This window comes from Mustela lutreola, chromosome 10, assembly GCF_030435805.1.
Source record: "Mustela lutreola isolate mMusLut2 chromosome 10, mMusLut2.pri, whole genome shotgun sequence".
Lineage (NCBI taxonomy): Eukaryota > Metazoa > Chordata > Mammalia > Carnivora > Mustelidae > Mustela > Mustela lutreola.
This window is the reverse complement of record NC_081299.1, coordinates 110,527,189-110,550,526: the sequence shown is the minus strand read 5'-3', so window position 1 is coordinate 110,550,526 and position 23,338 is coordinate 110,527,189.

Sequence of the window (23,338 nt, the reverse complement as noted above, 5' to 3'; positions counted from 1 at the left end):
ATGTACAGAAATCAGCTGCATTTCTATACACCAATAATGAAGCAGCAGAAAGAGAAATGGAGGAATGGACCCCATGTACAATTGTACCAAAGGCCGTAAGACACCTAGAATATAATTAATCAAAGAAGTAAAACATCTCTACTCTGAAGACTACAGAACACTAATGAAAGAAACTGAGCAGGACAAAAAGAAATGGAAAAACATCCCATGCTCATGGACTGGAAAAACAACAATTGTGAAAATGTCTATAGGACCCAAAACAATCTACACGTTTAATGCAATCCCTATTAAAATACCACCAGCATTTTTCAAAGACCTAGAACAACAATCTTTTTTTTTCTTTTCAGTATTCCAGAATTCATTGTTTATGCGCCACAGCTAGTGCTCAATAGAACAAACAATCTTAATATTTTGATGGAACCACAAAAACCCTGAACAGCCAAAGCAATCCTGAAAAAGAAATGCAAAGCTGGAGGCTTCAGATTCCACACTTAAAGCTACAATACAAAGCGTCAGTCATCAAGATAGTAGGGTACTGGCACAAAAACAAACACATACATCAATGGAACAGAATAGAGACCCCAGGAATGGACCCACAACTACCTGGCCAGCTAATCTTTGGCCAAGCAGGAAAGACTATCTAATGGAAAAAAGAGTCTCTTCAATAAATGCTGTTGGGAAACCTGAACAGCTACCTGCAAAAGAATGAAACTGGACCACTTCCTAACACATATACAAAAATAAACTCAAAATGGATGAAAGACCTAAACCTTAGATAGGAAGCCATCAAGATCCTAGAGGACAACACCTTGGCCATAGCTTCTTCTTACTAGATGAGTCTCTGGATGCCAGGAAGAAATAGCTTTAAAGAAGCCTATTTTTCTCGTGTTGGTAGTACCTGACTTTCTATGGAAGGAAAATCTGTCAAATCTCCTCCCCTGAAAAGTGATGAAAATGAAGGCTCACAGAAGTTATATGACTTACTAGAAGTCACACAGGTATGAGTGTTTTGTGGCACTAGTAAAAGCTCCTTTAAGAGGGCCAACTGTGTGGCTTAGTAAGTTGAGCATCCAACTCTTGAATTTGGCTCAAGTCAGGATCTCAGGGTCTCAAGTCTCAAGATCTCAAGATCTCAAGTCTCATGACCCTTTGGCGTCTGTGCTAGGTGTGGATCCTGCTTTAGGTTTTCTCTCTCCATTTCCCTCTGCCCCTTCACTTTTCTCTCCCCACTCCCACCTGTATGCTCATTCTTGCTCTCTCTCAAAAGGAAAAAAATTATCATAACAATAATACTCACTGAGGGATATTGTGCTAAGCATTTTGCTAATCACTGTATGTATGTTATGGCTTTTTTTTTTTTCATCATAATCACTTGAGGTCATATCATCCATAAACAAAGAGTAGGAAAACTGAGGAGAAACATTAAAATCATTTATGTCACCATATTAAAATTTGACAAGATTAGAAGAAACAGTAGAGGTGCAAGTAAGTTATTGCTTTTTCATTGGGAATGGTAAGAGAAACATGTTTTGTCTTTAACAGGCATTCATCCCATTTAATCCACCTCTATGTGACCTAGCTTTTCTGGAAGAGCCCCTCCTCATTCTACTAAACCATTTCTAGTGATGGCGGGGCTCCTCCAAAGGCTCCCTGAAAGGTTTTTGGTGTCAGGACATGAGATGGTCTGAAGGCAAGAAAAACCCATCTGTCCTTTGGAACTGTTAACTTCTTTCCTACCTCACAGAAGTTGGCATGACATCAAATGACAGAAAGGGGTAAATTCTCTTTAATTGGGGTGCCTAATGTCTCATGACTGTGATGTACTGGGCTGAACTATCCTGAACTTTCTGGCTGCTTCTTCTTCTTCTTCTTCTTCTTCTTCTTCTTCTTCTTCTTCTTCTTCTTCTTCTTCTTCTTCTTTTTTCATTGAGTATCCAAATGTTCTCTCTTTCTTTTTTCAATTTAATTTTTCAATTCTTTTTTTAAATTTAAATTCAATGAGTTAACATACAATGTATTATTTGATTCAGGGGTACAGGTCTCTGATTCATCAGTCTTATATAATACCCAGTGCTCATTACAACACATAGCCTCCTTGATGTCTATCACCCTCTTACCCCATCCCCTACCCACTTCTGTCCAGCAACCCTCAGTTGGTTTCTTATAACAAAGAGTCTCTTACAGCTTGTTTCCCTCTCTGGAATCATCTTCATTATTTTTTTTTCCTTTCTTCCCTTATGATCCTCTGTTTTGTTTATTAAATTCCACATATCAGTGAGATCATACGATAATGATCATTCTCTGACTGACTTATATCTCTTAGCATCTGCATTAGTGCAAATAGAAAGTTTCCATTTTAATGGCTGTGTAATATTCCATCATATATTATATGATGAAGTCATGAATATATGTATAATATCACATCTTCTTTATCCATTCATCTGTCGATGGACATCTGGGCTCTTTCCATAGTTTGCCTGTTTTGGAAGTTGCATCTACAACCATTAGTGTGCAAGTATCCCTTTGGATCACTACATTTGCATCTTTCGGGTAAATACCAAGAAGTGCAATTGCTGGGTCATTCGGTAGCCCTATTTTCAACTTTTGTTCCATATTGTTTTCCAGAGTACAGCACCAGCTTGCATTCCCACAGGGTAAGAGGGTTCCCCGTTCTCTACATCCTTGCCAACACCTGTCATTTCCTGACTTGTTAATTTTAACCTTTAATGCTGGTGCGAGATGGTATCTCATTGAGGATTTGGTTTGTATTTTCCTGATGCCGAGTGATGTTGAGCATCATCTTTTCATGTGTCCGTTAGCCATCTGGATACCTTCTTTAGAGAAATGTCTGTTCGGGTCTTCTGCACATTTCTTGATTAGATTATTTGTTGAGTGTTCAATTTCATAAGTTCTTTATGGCTTCTGATACTAGCCCGTTATCTAATAAGATATTTGCAAGTATCTTCTCTCATTCTGTCAGTTTTCTTTGGATGTTGTTGGAACTTTCTGGTTCCTTATTAGGTGGCGAGATTATCTGTAAAATTGGAAGTTTCCAAAAATAGCAATATGACAGGGAGGATTCATTTTTGTAAGGCAAGAAACCAAGACAATCAGTCCCAGCAATGAGCAAAAACATTACTTTCAAAGAAACATTGAATGAGAAATTTGGGCTCTGACAGTTTTCAAGGTGGACTGTCAGGTGCCTGAGGCTTACATCTCCAAAGGTTTGTGTCTCTGCAGGCAACTGGAGGAAATGGGGTCAAATGGGCCAGGTCTCCTTCCATTTGAGAGTCCCTCACCTTTTCTCCTCTGTCGAAGAGACTGGGTTGAAAATATCCTCGTTCTGCTATTCCTACTTTGCTGTTTTAGATGAAAGTTATACGACTCAGTGTTTCCTACTCCTAAATTGATCGTTATGTCAGAACAGCCTGAGAAAGTTAGTAAAAATGCAACCTCTTAGATCTGGTTTCTAGCAATTTTGTTTCAGCTGGCTTATGTGGGCTCTGGAATCTACGTATGAAAGACAGGGGTTTAGTCAGTTTGGAAACTCCCTGAGATCAGGGATGTCCCTTATAGTTCTTGAGACTGATGATTTCATATATATTAGGACTTTCAGTCTTCACAATAAACTTGTTAATGTGAGCTTCCCCTTTTCCTGGTTTGCAGATGAGGAAACTAAGGCACAGAGAGGACCCAATTCCCCTATGACTGGCCCAAGGACCCCTTGCTAGGGCGGCTGGAGCCAGGTCTTGGGGAGAGTCCCCTTCTACAACAAACCTCATGCCCACATTTTTCAATTCACTCTTATAGACTTCCATACAGGTGCTTCCTTACCTAGACCTCATTTCTGCCCCAACCCTCCAGGATTAAATTTTTTCATTTGAAAAATTTCTTCCTAAGACGCTAAGAGCATCATGTTGTGAACAATGGCTATTGATGCATTCAAGTTTTAGGATCGTTTGCTCTACTTCTTTGAAAAATGCCAGTGGAATTTTGATCGGAATGACATTGAATGTATAGATTGCTCTAGGCAGTATAGACATTTTTACAGTGTTTATTTTTCCGATCCATGAGCATGGAATGGACTTCCATCTTTTTGTGTCTTCTTTAGTTTGTTTCAAAAGTGTTCTGTAGTTCCTCGAGTACTGATCTTTAACCCTTTGTACCATATTTCCAACCCCTTGATGCTCACTGGCCTGGAGTGTAGTGTGAGCAGGTTCCAAAGGAGGGGCAGATGTATTTTAATGAAGGCCATTTTTTAAAAACCCTTTGAACGTTGGTGAATGAACTCCTTTTTTTCCCCATTCTGGAGCAAAGATATATCACAAGAAATCACTCCACACTTGCCGGCCATATCAGGGGAAAGGATCGCTGAGGACAAAACATGCTTTTTCCTTCAAGTACTATTGAACTGTATGGTTATTCAGGTAAAAGCAAAATCATGGATAATTCAGAAATGGTCTTCCTCTTGATGGGAAAGAGGAAACATTGCTTATTTTCTCCCAGCTCATCCATATTTTGTATGTTTGTTTGTTTGTTTGTTTGTTTGTTTTTTGAGTTGACTCTTTATGATATTTCATTAGAACTTGAATATGTGCTATATCACATCAGCAAAGACCTGGCATACATAATATTTTGTGTGAGAGTGTATGTCAAGGAAACATTTCAGTTCTCCCATCTGCTTTCATATTACCATATTCACACAGAACACTTCACTTCTAACACTGTGGATGAGGCTGTGGATTTTTCCCTCACCAGACAACTCTGCAACACCAGCTGGGTGTCCTGTAGTTTCACTCAGCTTTGACACTGTCTGCCTTGATATTGCATCTGATCCCACAGGTTAAGGGCTCAGTCCCGTGAGACTGTTCCATGACATTCAGGTGCCAGTCACAAGTAGGAGCGGCCCACATTACCCACAACTTCTCTACAACTTGGCTACAAATCAGAGGTTCCTTCAACTCCTCCTCCTGTTCAACTGAGTGGCTCACAGAACTCTGGGAAACATTTGTTTTCATTTACAATTTATGATAAAGGATACAGATGAACAGTCAGATGCAGAGACACAAAGGGCACAGTCTGGGAGGATCTCAAGCACAGGAATGTCTATTCTTGTGGAGCTGGGTTTCATCTCCCTCCTGGTACCTGGATATGTTTACTTACCTGGAAGTTTCCTGAAACCCCTGCTATGAGGATTTTTATGGAGGCTTCCTTACATAGATGTGCTCTGCTTTCAGCCCCCTCCCCTCTCTGGGGGAATGTAGTGGTTGGGGTGGTGCCGAAGATTCTAAATTCTAATCATGGTTTGGTCTTCCTGGTGATGTGTCCTCACTGAGGAGCCATCTGGGAGCCCACCCAGAGTTGTGTTATTAGAACAAAATATTAAACTCAAAATGGATAAAAGACCTCAATGTGAGATAGGAATTCTTGCCAGTTTTCTTTTTTTTTTTAATTTTATTTAATTTTATTTTTTTTAATTTTATTTTTTATAAACATATATTTTTATCCCCAGGGGTACAGGTCTGTGAATCACCAGGTTTACACACTTCACAGCACTCACCAAAACACATACCCTCCCCAATGTCCATAATCCCACTCCCTTCTCCCAAACCCCCTCCCCCCAGCAACCCTCAGTTTGTTTTGTGGGATTAAGAGTCACTTATGGTTTGTCTCCCTCCCAATCCCATCTTCTTTCATTTATTCTTCTCCTACCCACTTAAGCCCCCATGTTGCATCACCACTTCCTCATATCAGGGAGATCATATGATAGTTGTCTTTCTCTGCTTGACTTATTTCACTAAGCATGATACGTCTAGTTCCATCCATGTTGTAGCAAATGGCAAGATTTCATTTCTTTTGATGGCTGCATAGTATTCCATTGTGTATATATACCACATCTTCTTGATCCATTCATCTGTTGATGGACATCTAGGTTCTTTCCATAGTTTGGCTATTGTGGACATTGCTGCTATAAACATTCGGGTGCACGTACCCCTTTGGATCACTACGTTTGTATCTTTAGGGTAAATACCCAATAGTGCGATTGCTGGGTCATAGGGCGGTACTATTTTCAACATTTTGAGGAACCTCCATGCTGTTTTCCAGAGTGGCTGCACCAGCTTGCATTCCCACCAACAGTGTAGGAGGGTTCCCCTTTCTCCGCATCCTCGCCAGCATCTGTCATTTCCTGACTTGTTGATTTTAGCCATTCTGACTGGTGTGAGGTGATATCGCATTATGGTTTTGATTTGTATTTCCCTGATGCCGAGTGATATGGAGCACTTTCTCATGTGTCTGTTTGGCCATCTGGATGTCGTCTTTGCAGAAATGTCTGTTCATGTCCTCTGCCCATTTCTTGATTGGATTATTTGTTCTTTGGGTGTTGAGTTTGCTAAGTTCTTTATAGATTCTGGACACTAGTCCTTTATCTGTCAAATATCTTCTCCCATTCTGTCAGTTGTCTTTTGATTTTGTTAACTGTTTCCTTTGCTGTGCAAAAGCTTTTGATCTTGATGAAATCCCAATAGTTCATTTTTGCCCTTGCTTCCCTTGCCTTTGGCGTTGTTCCTAGGAAGATGTTGCTGCGGCTGAGGTCGAAGAGGTTGCTGCCTGTGTTCTCCTCAAGGATTTTGATGGATTCCTTTCGCACATTGAGGTCCTTCAGCCATTTTGAGTCTATTTTTGTGTGTGGTGTAAGGAAATGGTCCAATTTCATTTTTCTGCATGTGGCTGTCCAATTTTCCCAGCACCATTTATTGAAGAGACTGTCTTTTTTCCATTGGACATTCTTTCCTGCTTTGTCAAAGATTAGTTGACCATAGAGATGAGGGTCTATTTCTGGGCTCTCTATTCTGTTCCATTGATCCATGTGTCTGTTTTTGTGCCAGTACCATGCTGTCTTGATGATGACAGCTTTGTAATAGAGCTTGAAGTCCGGAATTGTGATGCCACCAACGTTGGCTTTCTTTTTCAATATCCCTTTGGCTATTCGAGGTCTTTTCTGGTTCCATATAAATTTTAGAATTATTTGTTCCATTTCTTTGAAAAAGATGGATGGTACTTTGATAGGAATTGCATTAAATGTGTAGATTGCTTTAGGTAGCATAGACATTTTCACAATATTTATTCTTCCAATCCAGGAGCATGGAACATTTTTCCATTTCTTTGTGTCTTCCTCAATTTCTTTCATGAGTACTTTATAGTTTTCTGAGTATAGATTCTGTGCCTCTTTGGTTAGGTTTATGCCTAGGTATCTTATGGTTTTGGGTGCAATTGTAAATGGAATTGATTCCTTAATTTCTCTTTCTTCTGTCTTGCTGGTGATGTAGAGAAATGCAACTGATTTCTGTGCATTGATTTTATATCCTGACACTTTACTGAATTCCTGTATAAGTTCTAGCAGTTTTAGAGTGGAGTCTTTTGGTTTTCCACATATAGTATCATATCATCTGCGAAGAGTGATAATTTGACTTCTTCTTTGCCGAATTGGGTGCCTTTAATTTCCTTTTGTTGTCTGATTGCTGAGGCTAGGACCTCTAGTACGATGTTGAATAGCAGTGGTGATAATGGACATCCCTGCCGTGTTCCTGACCTTAGCGGAAAAGCTTTCAGTTTTTCTCCATTGAGAATGATATTTGCGGTGGGTTTTTCATAGATGGCTTTGATGATATTGAGGTATGTGCCCTCTATCCCTACACTTTGAAGAGTTTTGATCAGGAAGGGATGCTGTACTTTGTCAAATGCTTTTTCAGCATCTATTGAGAGTATCATATGGTTCTTGTTCTTTCTTTTATTGATGTGTTGTATCACATTGACTGATTTGCGGATGTTGAACCAACCTTGCAGCCCTGGAATAAATCCCACTTGGTCGTGGTGAATAATCTTTTTAATGTACTGTTGAATCCTATTGGCTAGTATTTTGTTGAGTATTTTCGCATCCGTGTTCATCAGGGATATTGGTCTATAGCTCTCTTTTTTGGTGGGATCCTTGTCTGGTTTTGGGATCAAGGTGATGCTGGCCTCATAAAATGAGTTTGGAAGTTTTCCTTCCATTTCTATTTTTTGGAACAGTTTCAGGAGAATAGGAATTAGTTCTTCTTTAAATGTTTGGTAGAATTCCCCCGGGAAGCCATCTGGCCCTGGGGTTTTGTTTGTTTGGAGATTTTTAATGACTGTTTCAATCTCCTTACTGGTTATGGGTCTGTTCAGGCTTTCTATTTCTTCCTGGTTCATTTGTGGTAGTTTATATGTTTCTAGGAATGCATCCATTTCTTCCAGATTGTCAAATTTATTGCCGTAGAGTTGCTCATAGTATGTTCTTATAATAGTTTGTATTTCTTTGGTGTTAGTTGTGATCTCTCCTCTTTCATTCATGATTTTATTTATTTGGGTCCTTTCTCTTTTCTTTTTGATAAGTTGGGCCAGGGGTTTATCAATTTTATTAATTCTTTCAAAGAACCAGCTCCTAGTTTCGTTGATTTGTTCTATTGTTTTTTTGGTTTCTATTTCATTGATTTCTGCTCTGATTTCTCTTCTCCTGCTGGGCTTAGGGTTTCTTTCTTGTTCTTTCTCCAGCTCCTTTAGGTGTAGGGTTAGGTTGTGTACCTGAGACCTTTCTTGTTTCTTGAGAAAGGCTTGTACCGCTATATATTTTCCTCTCAGGACTGCCTTTGTTGTGTCCCACAGATTTTGAACCGTTGTATTTTCATTATCATTTGTTTCCATGATTTTTTTCAATTCTTCTTTAATTTCCCGGTTGACCCATTCATTCTTTAGAAGGATGCTGTTTAGTCTCCATGTATTTGGGTTCTTTCCAAACCTCCTGTTGTGGTTGAGTTCTAGCTTTAGAGCATTGTGGTCTGAAAATATGCAGGGAATGATCCCAATCTTTTGATACCGGTTGAGTCCTGATTTAGGACCGAGGATGTGATCTGTTCTGGAGAATGTTCCATGTGCACTAGAGAAGAATGTGTATTCTGTTGCTTTGGGATGAAATGTTCTGAATATATCTGTGATGTCCATCTGGTCCGGTGTGTCGTTTAAGGCCTTTATTTCCTTGCTGATCTTTTGCTTGGATGATCTGTCCATTTCAGTGAGGGGAGTGTTAACGTCCCCTACTATTATTGTATTATTGTTGATGTGTTTCTTTGATTTTGTTATTAATTGGTTTATATAGTTGGCTGCTCCCCCGTTGGGGGCATAGATATTTAAAATTCTTATATCTTCTTGTTGGACAGACCCTTTGAGTATGATATAGTGTCTTTCCTCATCTCTTATTATAGTCTTTGGCTTAAAATATAACAGATCTGATATAAGGATTGCCACTCCTGCTTTCTTCTGATGTCCATTAGCATGGTAAATTCTTTTCCACCCCCTCACTTTAAATCTGGAGGTGTCTTCGGGCTTAAAATGAGTTACTTGTAGGCAATATATAGATGGGTTTTGTTTTTTTATCCATTCTGATACCCTATGTCTTTTGACAGGGGCATTTAGCCCATTAACATTCAGGGTAACTATTGAGAGATATGAATTTAGGGCCATTGTATTGCCTGTAAGGTGACTGTTACTGTATATGGTCTCTGTTCCTTTCTGATCTACCACTTGTAGGCTCTCTCTTTGCTTAGAGACCCCCTTTCAAGATTTCCTGTAGAGCTGGTTTGGTATTTGCAAATTCTTTCAGTTTTTGTTTGTCCTGGAAGCTTTTTACCTCTCCTTCCATTTTCAATGATAGCCTAGCTGGATATAGTATTCTTGGATGCATGTTTTTCTCGTTTAGTGCTCTGAAAATATCATGCCAGCTCTTTCTGGCCTGCCAGGTCTCTGTGAATAAGTCAGCTGCCAATCTAATATTTTTACCATTGTATGTTACAGACTTCTTTTCCCGGGCTGCTTTCAGGATTTTCTCTTTGTCACTGAGACTTGTAAGTTTTACTATTAGGTGACGGGGTGTGGGCCTATTCTTATTGATTTTGAGGGGCGTTCTCTGAACCTCCTGAATTTTGATGCTCGTTCCCTTTGCCATATTGGGGAAATTCTCCCCAATAATTCTCTCCAGTATACCTTCTGCTCCCCTCTCTCTTTCTTCTTCTTCTGGAATCCCAATTATTCTAATGTTGTTTCATCTTATGGTGTCACTTATCTCTTGAATTCTCCCCTCGTGGTCCAGTAGCTGTTTGTCCCTCTTTTGCTCAGCTTCTTTATTCTCTGTCATTTGGTCTTCTATATCACTAATTCTTTCTTCTGCCTCATTTATCCTAGCAGTGAGAGCCTCCATTTTTGATTGCACCTCATTAATAGCTTTTTTGATTTCAACTTGGTTAGATTTTAGTTCTTTTATTTCTCCAGAAAGGGCTTTTATATCTCTCGAGAGGGTTTCTCTAATATCTTCCATGCCTTTTTTGAGCCTGGCTAGAACCTTGAGAATTGTCATTCTGAACTCTAGATCTGACATATTACCAATGTCTGTATTGATTAGGTCCCTAGCCTTCGGTACTGCCTCTTGTTCTTTTTTGTGTGTTGAATTTTTCGGTCTTGTCATTTTGTCCAGATAAGAGTATATGAAGGAGCAAGTAAAATACTAAAAGGGTGTCAACAACCCCAGGAAAATATGCTTTAACCAAATTAGAAGAGATCCAAAATCGTGAGGGGGAAGAAAGGGGATAAAAAGAGGTTCAAAAAGGAAGAAAGAAAAAAAAAAGAAAAAAGAAAAAAAAAAGAAAAGAAAAGAATTTTAAAAAAAAGAAAACACCTAAGAAAAATGTAAAAATGAAAAAATATATATATTAGATAAACTAGTAAAAAATCGTTAAAAAAGAAAAAGGTAACAGTTAAAAAAAAATTTTACCCGAAGGCGAGAAAAAAAAAAAAAAAAAAGAAAAAGAAAAAAATTAAATTAACTGCAAGTCTAAAAAAAAATCACAGGAAAAAAGCCATGAGTTCCGTGCTTGGCTTTCTCCTCCTCTGGAATTCTGCTACTCTCCTTGGTATTGAAACCGCACTCCTTGGTAGGTGAACTTGGTCTCAGCTGGATTTCTTGTTGATCTTCTGGGGGAGGGGCCTGTTGTAGTGATTCTCAAGTGTCTTTGCCCCAGGCGGAATTACACTGCCCTTACCCGGGGCCGGGGTGAGTAATGCGCTTGGGTTTGCTTTCAGGAGCTTTTGTTCCCTGAGCGCTTTCCATAGAGTTCCGGAGGGCGGGAATACAAATGGCGCCTTCTGGTCTCCGCCCGGAGGAGCCGAGAGCCCAGGGCCGCACTCCTCAGTGTGCCCTCAGAGAACAGCGCCCAGTTACTCCCGTCTGCCTGACCTCCGGCCGCGCTCCGAGCTCACCGAGCCTGCGACTGGTTCAAGGTCACCCCAAGCTGCGAGCTTACAGTTGGCTCTGTCTCTGCAGCCGGCTTTCCCGTTCCAATACCCACAAGCTCTGTGACATTCAGACACCCCCGATCCTTCTGTGACCCTGCGGGACCTGAGGCCACGCTGACCCCGCGTGGGCTTCGCCCCGGTTTAGCCTCTGGAGCGATGTCCCTCAGCGGAACAGACTTTTAAAAGTCCTGATTTTGTGTGCGGTTGCTCCACCGCTTGCCGGGAGCCGGCCCCTCCCCCCGGGGTCTATCTTCCCAGCGCTTTAGATTCACTTCTCGGCGGGTCCTCCCTTTCAGAAAGTGGTTGTTTTTCTGTTTACAGAATTGCTGTTCTTCTCTTCGATCTGCCGATGGATTTTCAGGTGTTTGCAATCTTTAGATAAGCTATCTAGCTGATCTCCTGCTAGCTGAAGTAGTCTCAGCTGCTACTTCTCCGCCATCTTGACCTCTTCCCTCTCTTGCCAGTTTTCTTTTTTTTTTTTTTTTAATATTTTATTTATTTATTTGACAGAGAGAGAGAGACCACAAGTAGGCAGAGAGGCAGGCAGAGAGAGAGAGGGAGAAGCAGGCTTCCCACCGAGCAGAGAGCCCGACATGCGGCTTGATCCCAGGATCCTGAGATCATGACCTGCGCCGAAAGCAGAGGCTTAACCCACTGAGCCACCCAGGCGCCCCTCTTGCCAGTTTTCTTAAGGTGATTCTTTCTCTCTGCTATCCCTCAAGATTCTGTCCTTGCCTCCCTTCCTGACTGCACTGTCCTATTGGGCAATCTTGCCTGTTGGGCAGGTGGAATGGAGCAGTAGGGTCAAAATACACAGCTTCTAGAAGACAAAGGGATACTCCAGTCTGCTCTCGGGACTTTGGAGTCTTTGTGTTTTTGGTGCTGGCGAAAGGAAATGAGAGAGGAGAGCAGACAAGAAAGAATGCTAAGTCATTAGAGAGAACTGGTGGGATAAAATACAGGCATGTTGAGTAGAATGAGTTTAAAAACATGATATCATTGGGTGATTTTTTTTAATACTCAATTAGAATATTTTTAACAAAGCAAACCATTTAGTTTTTAAGTATTTATTCTTATCATCATTTGAGTTTTAAGATAGGATTACATTACATGATTGTCAACATTATTTGTCACCATGACTTTTTTTTTTAATTTCGGATAGGAATTTTAATAAGATAGCATTTTATTTCAGTAGACATTTAAGTTAAAATTTAAATGTACATATGTTCTTTCCCACATATTATCCAAAGGCTACAAATTAGAGTAGAAGAATAAGGAGAATCAAGATACTTGTTTTAAAGTTCTTTTTACATTGTTTTGAAAATATTGTCTTTCTCATTTATTTCCATCATTTACCATGTTAACAAAATCTACAAACCTGTACTTGGTAAGTACTGATTGGGCTGGGTATAGAGGATGTCCACAGGGAAGCTGTCCATTCTCTTTCAAAGTGACTATTTCTTCTAGGTTGCTGAATTTACTGGCATGTAACTGTTGATAATAATTTCTGATGATTGTTTTTATTTCCTTCGTGTTAGTCATGATCTCTCCACTTTCATTCATAATTTTATTAATTTGGGTCCTCTCTCTCTTTTCTTTTGGATTAGTTTGACCAGTGGCCAATATATCCTATGGATTCTTTCAAAGAACCAGCTTCTAGTTTCCAAGATGTGTTCTACTGTATCTCTAGTTTCTAATACATCAATTTCTGCCCAAATCTTGATTATTTCCCTTCTCACTTGTGGGGTTGGCTTAAGTTGTTGTTGATTTTCCAGTTCGTTAAGGTGTCAAGAGAGCTGGTGTATTCGGGATTTTTCAGGTTTTGTGACTGAGTCTTGAATGGCTATGTATTTCCCCAGAAGACTGAAGTTTCCAAGTTTGGGAGGGATTAAGATAGGGGCTTCTACATGTGCCACAGTGAAACAGGGAACATTGCTAACAGACCATTTTGTGGGTGTCTGGATGGATGAAATATGTACAGTTAGCACTTTTTGGATTTCCATAGATGACCAAATGTCACCATTGATTTAAAGCCCATGATTTTTCAGGGTTACGTGGGGCATATCAGGTCTTGGTCTTCTTCCTCCAAAGATCATTATGACTTTCTACAAATAAAGAGAAACAGGGCCAGTTACATTAAACAGATCACCATTTGTTCATTAAGGTTAAGTATGCACCACAACTACCACATGGGCATAATAATTCTTACTGAGGCAGAGAATAGTGTGGGAGAAATCCCCAAGGAGGCTCAGGTAGTGTTTTGGGAATGTGCCACGGTTTGCTTTCCTAAGCCAACAGACATGAGCTCCTGATGTGGTTGGGCCACATAGAAAGGGACTCTGTACAGAAATAATGAATACCCAACTTTTGTAGCAACATGGACGGGACTGGAAGAGATTATGCTGAGTGAAATAAGTCAAGCAAAGAGAGTCAATTATCATATGGTTTCACTTATTTGTGGAGCATAACAAATATCATGGAGGACAAGGGGTGTTAGAGAGGAGAAGGGAGTTGGGGTAAATTGGAAGGGGAGGTGAATCACGAGAGACTATGGACTCTGAAAAACAATCTGAAGGGTTTGAAGTGGCAGGGGTTGGGAGGTTGGGGTACCAGGTGGTGGGTATTATAGAGGGCACAGATTGCATGGAGCACTGGGTGTGGTGAAAAAATAATGAATACTGTTTTTCTCAAAATAAATAAATTGAAAAATTTTTTTAAAAAGAAAGGGATTCTGTACAGAGTAAAGCATGTGTTTTACCACAGATTGCGGGGTGCAGCTTCCGAAGATTCTAAAACCTTACTGCAACCTACTCTCATTACTTTATCCCATGAGATACACTAGGTGTGATGGCTTAAGGTGATTTAGACAGAGACCAGACTGATGGACCAAATCTGAAAACCCTCAAATCAAAAGGAATATCTTCTGTTCAATCCTTTCTGCTACACAGACATAGGAGCCATGCATGGGGAGGGGCAATGCCTGGGCTCAGCTTTGCTTCAGGGAAACATCCAATACAGCTGATGGCAGAGGTGTTGATGTCCTCACAGAGTGATGATGAGTCAGTGACGACAGACAACATAGAGGACACAGACAGTGGGGATCAGAGTAGTCAAACCAGGGAAATGACAAATCCAAAGATATAGGTAAGGCTGACAACAACTTTGGACAGGCACAAAAATTTAAGGGACATTGTATGGGTATGAAAATGAGAACACTTCAGATAAGGAGAAACATTTAATGGAAATCAGGAACAAAGACAGACACCTAAACCTGTGCATCACGAGTGAGTGTGAATTGTGACATCTGCCTTGACTCCAATGTCCTAACTTCTGTCAGAAGCCATAAGCAATACCTGAGATGAGGAACAAAGTTCAAGTCCATGTGTCACCTGTTATCTGTGATGATAAGTCTACCCTAAAGCCAGACTAAGATCCCTATGTCTACTGGAATTCTACAGAGTGATGACACATCTCAATGTCACCACAGGTTGCGATACCAAACTTAGGGGTTCGACTTGGGTGTCCAGTTGGAGTTTTATTGCCTTGACAATGGAGGACTCACTAGCTACTTCCAGAGCAGAATGGATGTCCAGATCTTTGAATGAGTTGCTGTCAGCCCTCCTAGAAGTACCGTGAGAGGCAGACAGGTCAGGAAGAGCTGAAACAGTTAAATAGCACTCATCAGGTAAGTCCCCTTGGTTATCCTCCTCTCCTGCCTCTGGCAGCTTCATGCTGACCCTGTGAAGACAGAGAGATCTGATTATTAAAACAAAAAAGGAGACTCCCCAACATCCTACTCTTTTTGATGGGAGGCTGAGATGTACAGTCAAAACAAAGGAACATGGCCATTATTGATGCAAAAAAAATTACCCTCCTGTTTCATGAGCAGTGTGTGGCTGCTGAGGCAGAAGTAGAGATAGAGAACAGAAGGGTCTCAAGGTAGTCGCCAGAGAACTAAGTTTATGAGCAACAAACTGAACGAGTGTGGATTGGAAGTCATGGCTCACAGTAAGCGTGGAGAATCCTAAAGATGGTTTCAATACTTTTGCATAAATTCTGTTGCTGTTATGTTTGGTGACCAAGTGAATATAGAGTTGAAAAGTCATCCTCAACCTGGAGAGATCTCCTGTCTTCAGTGCCTCTTTCTCTTTCTCCTGTGACATGATGTGCATTTTTTCCTAGGTATTCATTTGGTACAATATAACCTCAGTGTGATAACACTGAAGCGGGAGAGACAGCTATGCCTTTCACTGTGGATTTAACAATAGAAGAGAACAGTGGAATGCAGAGAATCCTACTGACTGACAAATTCACCACTTCAACTTACCTTAGGTTATTGTAGTGGAGGAGTCAATGAAAGGAACTTAGCCATGTAATAGAGTGAAGACCACATCATGGTTAAAAGAGATACTTTGTGATTGGAGAATGGATAAAATACATATGTTCATCAGTTTCTGTTTTTTTCCTTGAAATGCAGTCCTTCAGTTTAACCACTGAAATAATAACCCATGATTCTTTTTTTGTATTATTATTGTTAACATATAATGTGTTTTTTTGCTTCAGGGTTACAGGTCTGTGAATCATCAGTCATTCACAATTCACAGCATTCACCATAGCACATACCCTCCCCAGTGTCCATCACCCAGCCACCCCATCCCTCCCCCACCCCCAGCAGCCCTCAGGTTGTATCTTGAGATTAAGAATCTCTTAGGACGGGGCGCCTGGGTGGCTCAGTGGGTTAAGCCGCTGCCTTCGGCTCAGGTCATGATCTCAGAGTCCTGGGATCGAGTCCTGCATCGGGCTCTCTGCTCAGCAGAGAGCCTGCTTCCCTTTCTCTCTCTCTGCCTGCCTCTCCATCTACTTTTGATTTCTCTCTGTCAAATAAATAAATAAAATCTTAAAAAAAAAAAAAAAGAATCTCTTAGGACAACCTGTGATTCTTCAGAGTTGCCTGGGACATATCAGGTCTTCTTTTTCCACACGATCGAATTGATTTTTGTAAATAGATAGAGACCACGGCAGTCATTAATTAGATCCCTCTCAGTACATTAATCATCCAGTGTCTAATGCTGCCCAGGCACTCAGATGTGCTCAATGTGAGAACAGATGTAGTGAGAAGGTTATTTGAGGATGCCTCTGGTATTGCCTTGTGATAGGTAACTGCCTTGATTTCTGGCCCTGAGCCAGTGGGTAGGAAATTATCATCACAGTTTCCCCTGTTTTAAGTCTGTGTAAACACTTTAACTTCTCTTTTTTCACAGATTCTGGAGAACCAGGTTGCCTGCATTCTAAAAGGATTACTGTAGTATTCATCTTTCTCACCTCAGAGAGCAGGGTTGCCAAAGACTTAGTGGAATTTATAAACCAAGACTGAATGGATGGAATGCAACTACAAACCCTCAAATTAATGTGAGTCTTTAATGTTGCACAGAATGTTGCCCTAGTTCTTGTGTCAGGGAGAGAAATGCCAAGGCACAGCTGTGCTTATGGAAACACACAAACAAGGTATCAGAGGAGACACTTCTGGTGGGTTTTCAGACAGCTGTTTAGGAAGATAAGCCTACCTAAAGGAAATAGAGAATGGGTCTAAGAACATCCAAACCAGTTAACCTTGGACAAGAATGCCAATTGACTGTGGCAGGCATAGGTTCATAAAGGACCTGGCTCAGAGACAGAATGTACAGCTTATTAAAGTTGAGAAAAGACATTACATCCAAATTAGGTCTGACAGACACCTTCTCTGGTCATATTGCTGAGATGAGTTGAGTTTGTGGTACCTGACAGAGGCCCAGTGACCTGACAGAGAAGCCAGGGAGAAGCAGGCATTCCCTGGGAGTAGGAAGAGAGCAAAGCCACCTGACCCACCTGATATCTAGTCTTAAAAATCAATCTTAGAGCCCAGTTTAGGTCAATATGTCTCTATAAAGCCCCCACAGGGATGCCCTCTCTGGGCACAGCAGAGGTCTGGGCTATAAAGAACAGGAGATCTGTGTGGATATCTACCTGGAGCTTTATCACCTTGACAATGGAGTACTCACTGGCCCCTTCCAGAGAGGAACAGACTTCCATGTCAGACAGGTAGGGAAGCACTGGGTGTATCAAATAGCATTCATCCAGATTGTCCCATGAGGTGTCCTGCTCTACCACCTTAAGCAGCTCTCTGCTGGGCCTGCAGGGTGGGACAACTGAACATTAACCTCAGAGGGATCCGAACTCCTATGTCATGTCTGGCTTTGATGAAAGGCAGAAAGGAGTGGTCCAGAAACCAGAGGTTGACCCATGAAAGAAAGAATCAACTCTTCTTATGTTTGTGGGATATGGTGTGTTTCTCACAGGGGTGGCTGATAGAAAGGACAATAAATGCTCAGTACAAGCCAAATAGCAATCTCATGAAAAAGAGACTGAATTCTCTCTGTGCCATCCAGCCATGACTTACTATGTACAGAGTACCAGAATGGTGGCTTTCCCCCTTCATTCAAATGACATTCAATTCTTTATGTAGTGGCCAAGTGCTGGCAGCTTTGGGGGTAGGTAACTGTCTCAGGAATCTAATGCCATGAAGGTCCTTTTCTATAAATATTGTGGCATGATAGAATATGTTTGTCTCCTTGCCACGTTATTTTTATTCTGTGAACACCTCTTAATTGCTAAGTCCAACAGGCAGAAAGTAGACACGCATGTCTTTGTAAAGTGTACCAGGGACAAGGGGAATGCACAGAGATCCCTGTGATGTATTAGTTCAGCTGGATCAGCTGACGGTGGGTTACTCAACTAGAGAAGTACTTCAGAAATGGGGAGCAATCCAGGTACCACAATGAAAACAGAAAACAATGTGAAAATGTATCATTGGTCATTGACCAAACAGGCAATAGAGCTCTCTTCAGCATGTTCTGCTTTTCCCTGGCTGCCACTGAAAGACCCCCCCCCCCCAGTCTTTAAATAATTAACTGCTCTTTTGTTGTGTAAGAGTACCCCTCCTCCCCTTGCAGTGAAAAGACCCTTCCCCCAGGGTTGAATTCAATGTAACTGCTCTTTTGCCTTTCTGTAACTGCTTGGCTTTTAGGGCATGACACTTGACTCCTGTTTGAGCAAGATACCCTCTCCTAATAGCAGGGGCATGGTCATGTAGGCAGGGGGCCACATAGTCACGTAGACAGGATGTCTTTCTGCTGAGTAGTAAGGTCTAACTTCCCCTTTTTGTCTCCCCCTCCCCGCCGCTCTCTTTGCGCGCGCGGGTCCCTGGAGCCAACCCGCAAACTCCAAGTATGCCTTTTTCAAAAGTTCAAACTGTCCACCAATCAGTTGCGCCCCACCCAAAACTTGTTTGTACCTGTCTATAAAAACCCGGCACCACCCCAGCCGGGTGTGCTCAGCTAGCAGGAGCTGCTGACCACCCGCAGGCGCGCGCTGACCACCCGCAGGCGCCTGCGTAACAATAAAGAACCTCTTGCTGATTGCATCCAGTGGCAGTGTTGGATTCTTGGGTAAGGGGATCCGCGGGTCTTTCATTTGGAGGTTCCACCGAGATCATCGGACTCCTGCCCACGGATCCAACTGACTCCCACCGGGAGGTAAGCTGGCCAGCATTCTTGTCTCCTGTCTCATGTTCTCGTTTGTATCCAGTCTCGTGTTCTTGTTTGTCTCTAGTCTTGTGAGGCCTCTGTTTGACCTATACTGCGGGTAGCGGTATAGTGTTTGTACAACAGCGTGCGTTGTTGGATTGTATTTGTAGGCAGCTTGAGAAGGAGCTGACGAGCTCGGACTTCTCCCCTGCCAACCCTGGGGGACGCTCCAGGGTGTCGAGGGGCCCAATTTTGGGGGGCCCCTCATCTGTCCGAGGGTTATCTGTCCACCGCAGGGAGACCTCGAGGCTCCCTGGGCCGGTGGAAACCATTCTTTCGGTAGTATACCGAAACCGCGCAGCGACCTTTTTGTTAATTGTCTTGTGTGTCTTGTGTGCTTTTCTCGTCGCCCTTTGTGTTTCCCTTGATTAAGGTTAACTGGAGCCAACTGGGGTTGGTCTAACTCGAGACAGAGACTATAAGGAATATTCCCAAGCAGCTGCCGAAACTCTCTTTGTTTCGGGGAAGTTTCCTTGTGTTCTCTGGCCTGACTTAGACTGCTTAACCCCTCCCCCCTTGCTGGTGGGAAAGCATGGTGTCTGCTCCTCTGTTGGGGCTTAGGAGCTCCAAAACCGGGAATCTTTTCTCTGCCTCCTGGCAGCACTTTGTTCTGTTTCTGTACCAACGCGCGTGCAACCTGCATGACTAGCCTCTAGATCATGCACCACAGCTCCTTCTCTCTTCACTGTCAAGGAGCAAGAAGAGAACCCCCTGGACCTAACACTCCCCACTCCAGATCTTCCCACGCATGTCTCAGGTAAACATTCAAAGTGGAGTGGGCCCAGGTGGAACATAAATCAGTGTTGAAACTAAGTTAAGTTTGTTGGTTTAATTAAGATAATACCTGTCTTTGAAGTTACAGCAGTAAATGTGAAACTTTTATTCTATCAAAGTTTACTAAAGGTCAAATAAGCTTATGCTACTTGTTAAAATTTGTTAGCAAAGGAATAACTAAACTGATGGGTAATTGTCTGTCTCAAAGTTCTAATGGCTAATTGCTGAAATAGCTTTCAAAGTCTTTGGTAACCTGAAAGTTTTAAAGTTTTGCTTGGATGACAAATGGAATTAAATTGTGGACATCTAGGTCTTAACCAAACAGGATAAAATGCTAAGTCGTTAATTACTGAATGTAGGTTTGTGCTTTTGACTTCTTACTGCAAAGAAACTAAGAGTATTTAAATCTGTTGGTAAACTTGTTTGCCACTTAACTGATTGATAAATTGCCACCTGAAGAATTCTGTTGTAACAGTTCACAATTGGTTAATAACTAAAGGTGTTTCTAAGAATACAAAGTTCTGCTTAGTGTAACTAAGACTGATGGAAATAAAAGGAAACTCTGCATGTAGGAAAGTAGAAGATATGTAAGAAAGATTTAAGGAAGGTAATTTTGTCCTAAATGAGATGGTTGTTTGGAAGGAAATGGCTTGGGACAAAACCTGAATGCAAAGGAAAGTTGTAGAAGGTTTGTGAACGGAAATCTTCACAAAAGAAATTTTAGATATGGTCAGGACAGACTAAAAAAGAAAGAAAAACAGCCTCCAAGGTGATTTAGCACTCTCCTGGCCTGCCTCCACACAGATTATACTTCCAAGTATAAGGGCCATTTGGCCTTGAGAGATTAAGGAAGCAGCCCAACCTTGAGGGACTGCAAAAACACCCTGTTACCATCCTCCATTGCCTGTAACCATAGAAACTCACTCTAATCTGTAAAGAATGAAAGGGGAGACTGATCACCTCCCATTAGCCAGAGATGCCCTGAAGGGGAGGGTATCCAACCTCTTTGAATTTGAAGAGTGCCTGACTGTGTGAATATGTCTGTATGGCTCGGCTACGGAGTCTGAGGGGGCTGCACCTTGAGTCTCGCGGGGCGTCATATGGCATAACGGTCATCTACTCCATGGAGTAGCCTGGTCCGGGGTTTATACGGACAGGCCTTAGCTAAGACGCTCCTAAATTCCCATGAGGGATGCAAACAGGACAGCAGGGGAAAGATCCCCCCCCCCTCCCTTGTCTGCGACATCATTCATGATAGGAGGGAAACCCAGAAAACTCCTATCTTAAGACTGCACACTTAGAAGTAAAATTAAAAAAGGGAAAGACACTGGTATAAAAAGCTGGTTTTCTTTCTGTTTAAAAGGGGCAAAGTTTTCTTAGCTAATTGATCTGTTAAAAAGTGTAAATGGTTTTCTCTTTGCCCGCCTGAAAAATTCAGTTCCTATGTTTTGTTTTATCAGGTGTTTAACATCCCTAATTATATTTAGGCATGTGTTTTTAAACTTTCTAAGGTTTTAGCAATTGTTGACAAGATTTAAACCAATGATAAACCTTGGGTTACATTTGGGAAAATGCTATAACTATTCTAGAGATTCTATGCATTTCCTAAAGTTTTAATGTTTTGAGAGATCATCGCTTGATATTATAATTATGGAAATGTTATATATCACAGAAATTGTAACCTGATTTTCTTGCAGCTAAATTGTAAACTCCCATGTCTCTTTAGCTCTAACCATATCCATTCTGAGTTTTTGTCATTTATAATTGTTTTAATTCTCTGGTAAAATGAGTTTTATCTTCAAGGATATTCCTATAAAGGACTTTCAGGACAAATACAGATATTTGATATGCTTGAAAATCCTAAAACTGAAATAGGTAAGAATTTCCAGAACTGACTAAAGCCGCATTCACCAGAATTAGTAACATGGGACTAAATGAACTAAAAGATTATAGTGTTGGGTCTGTTAATATTTTGTCTTACTTTAAACATTGCTGGTTCTCTCTACTGTTTACTCTTACAGACTAGGGATACTCCCTCCTAGTTATCTGTAACTTATAGAGATGTAAAAGTGCTCATTTGTAAAAGTGCTCAAAGCATTCACCTTTTTTCTTTATCTGAACCCTCTGAAACCAAAAGGTCTCAGTAAGTGTTCTTTCTTCCATGGCAATCAGTCATTTGCATAAGTTCAATAAGAATCTGTTCTCCTTGTAACAGGACACCATTGGAAACTGGTTATTTTACCAAGGCTTTGACTGGAATGTCATATTTGAGAAAGATATGCATAAACTCAGATATGACCAGACAGCTTTAAGAAACTAAGGTTGACTTTATGAAACCTGGAGCCATAAAGCCTCTTGGGACTGTTGGCCTGATACCTTGCTTACAGAGTTCCCAGCAGCCTCACCAGGTGAGTAAAGAATGTCACTCCTTGGTAGGTGCGGAGACTCAGAAGAGGAACTCGCACAAATCAACAGGTATTGCAGGCATGCCTGATGGCAAGTACAGGGCTTGGCTTCTGGCCCAGAGAGGCTACTAAAAGTTCAACCTAGAGATTCCTTATACAAAGTTCCAGCAAAGCAGATTCTAAAAGATCTATTGATCACACTCAACTATTCTTGCTGAGCTTATGTAAATAATAGGCCAAGTTTGTTAAAACTGGACTTGTTTCACAAGTGAATTAGTCCTGATTTGGCTATCTCTGGAAATGAGGGTTATTTTAGAGAGAAAAATTATTTTAGTAACACACCTTTATGGATGTTAAATTCTAGATTTGATTGTCTTTAATTGTTTACCTAAGCTAAACAATTTGAGGTAAACTTCAGAGAAGTTACACAATAGCTCATTTAGATGATCTTCTTGTTTTTTTATTTTGTGGGGATATTAGCAGACCCCACAGCACATGATTAAACAACTGGAATAATGAAATTGCCTAAACCTATCGACTCCATAGGATTAACTATGGACTTGTGGAGATAATGGATGATCCCACTTTCATTATGAGTGGATTGGATGATGCATGGGGGACTCCCCTTATCTCTTGACAAGTTTTCTCTCACTTGCCAGTGATCCTCTGTAATCAGGATATTGTTAAGGCTGGACCACTCAAAGGTCTTCTTATTGGTTTCACCCCTTTGTCATATTTATCCTAGAGGCCACCTCTGTTGAGGTGCAATTGCAAACAGATGCTTTAGCTAAGCATAGAACAGCCTCCCTTATAAAAGAGCCTCAAAGCTCACTATGGGACAGTCCTTGACTGTAATGATGTCACATCAGGTCCAGATTTGTCTTAGAAGCCAAAGGCCACCAATGGATGATGGAGGCCAACTTATTAAATACTGGGCTACATTAACAGATATGCCAGAAATAAAACTTGTCAAACTTTAAACCTAGTTACCTGTATGCCTGAACCTGACCACTGTACTTCTTTCTCTATAGAGCAAAAAAGGTTATTGATCTTGCTTACTCTATCTGGCCAGATTTAAGATGCCCCTGTTAAAAATATGAATGACAGTTGGTTTTCTGATGACAGTAGTTTTCATAGAAAAAAAAAAATAAGAAAAGCTAGGTGTGCCATAGT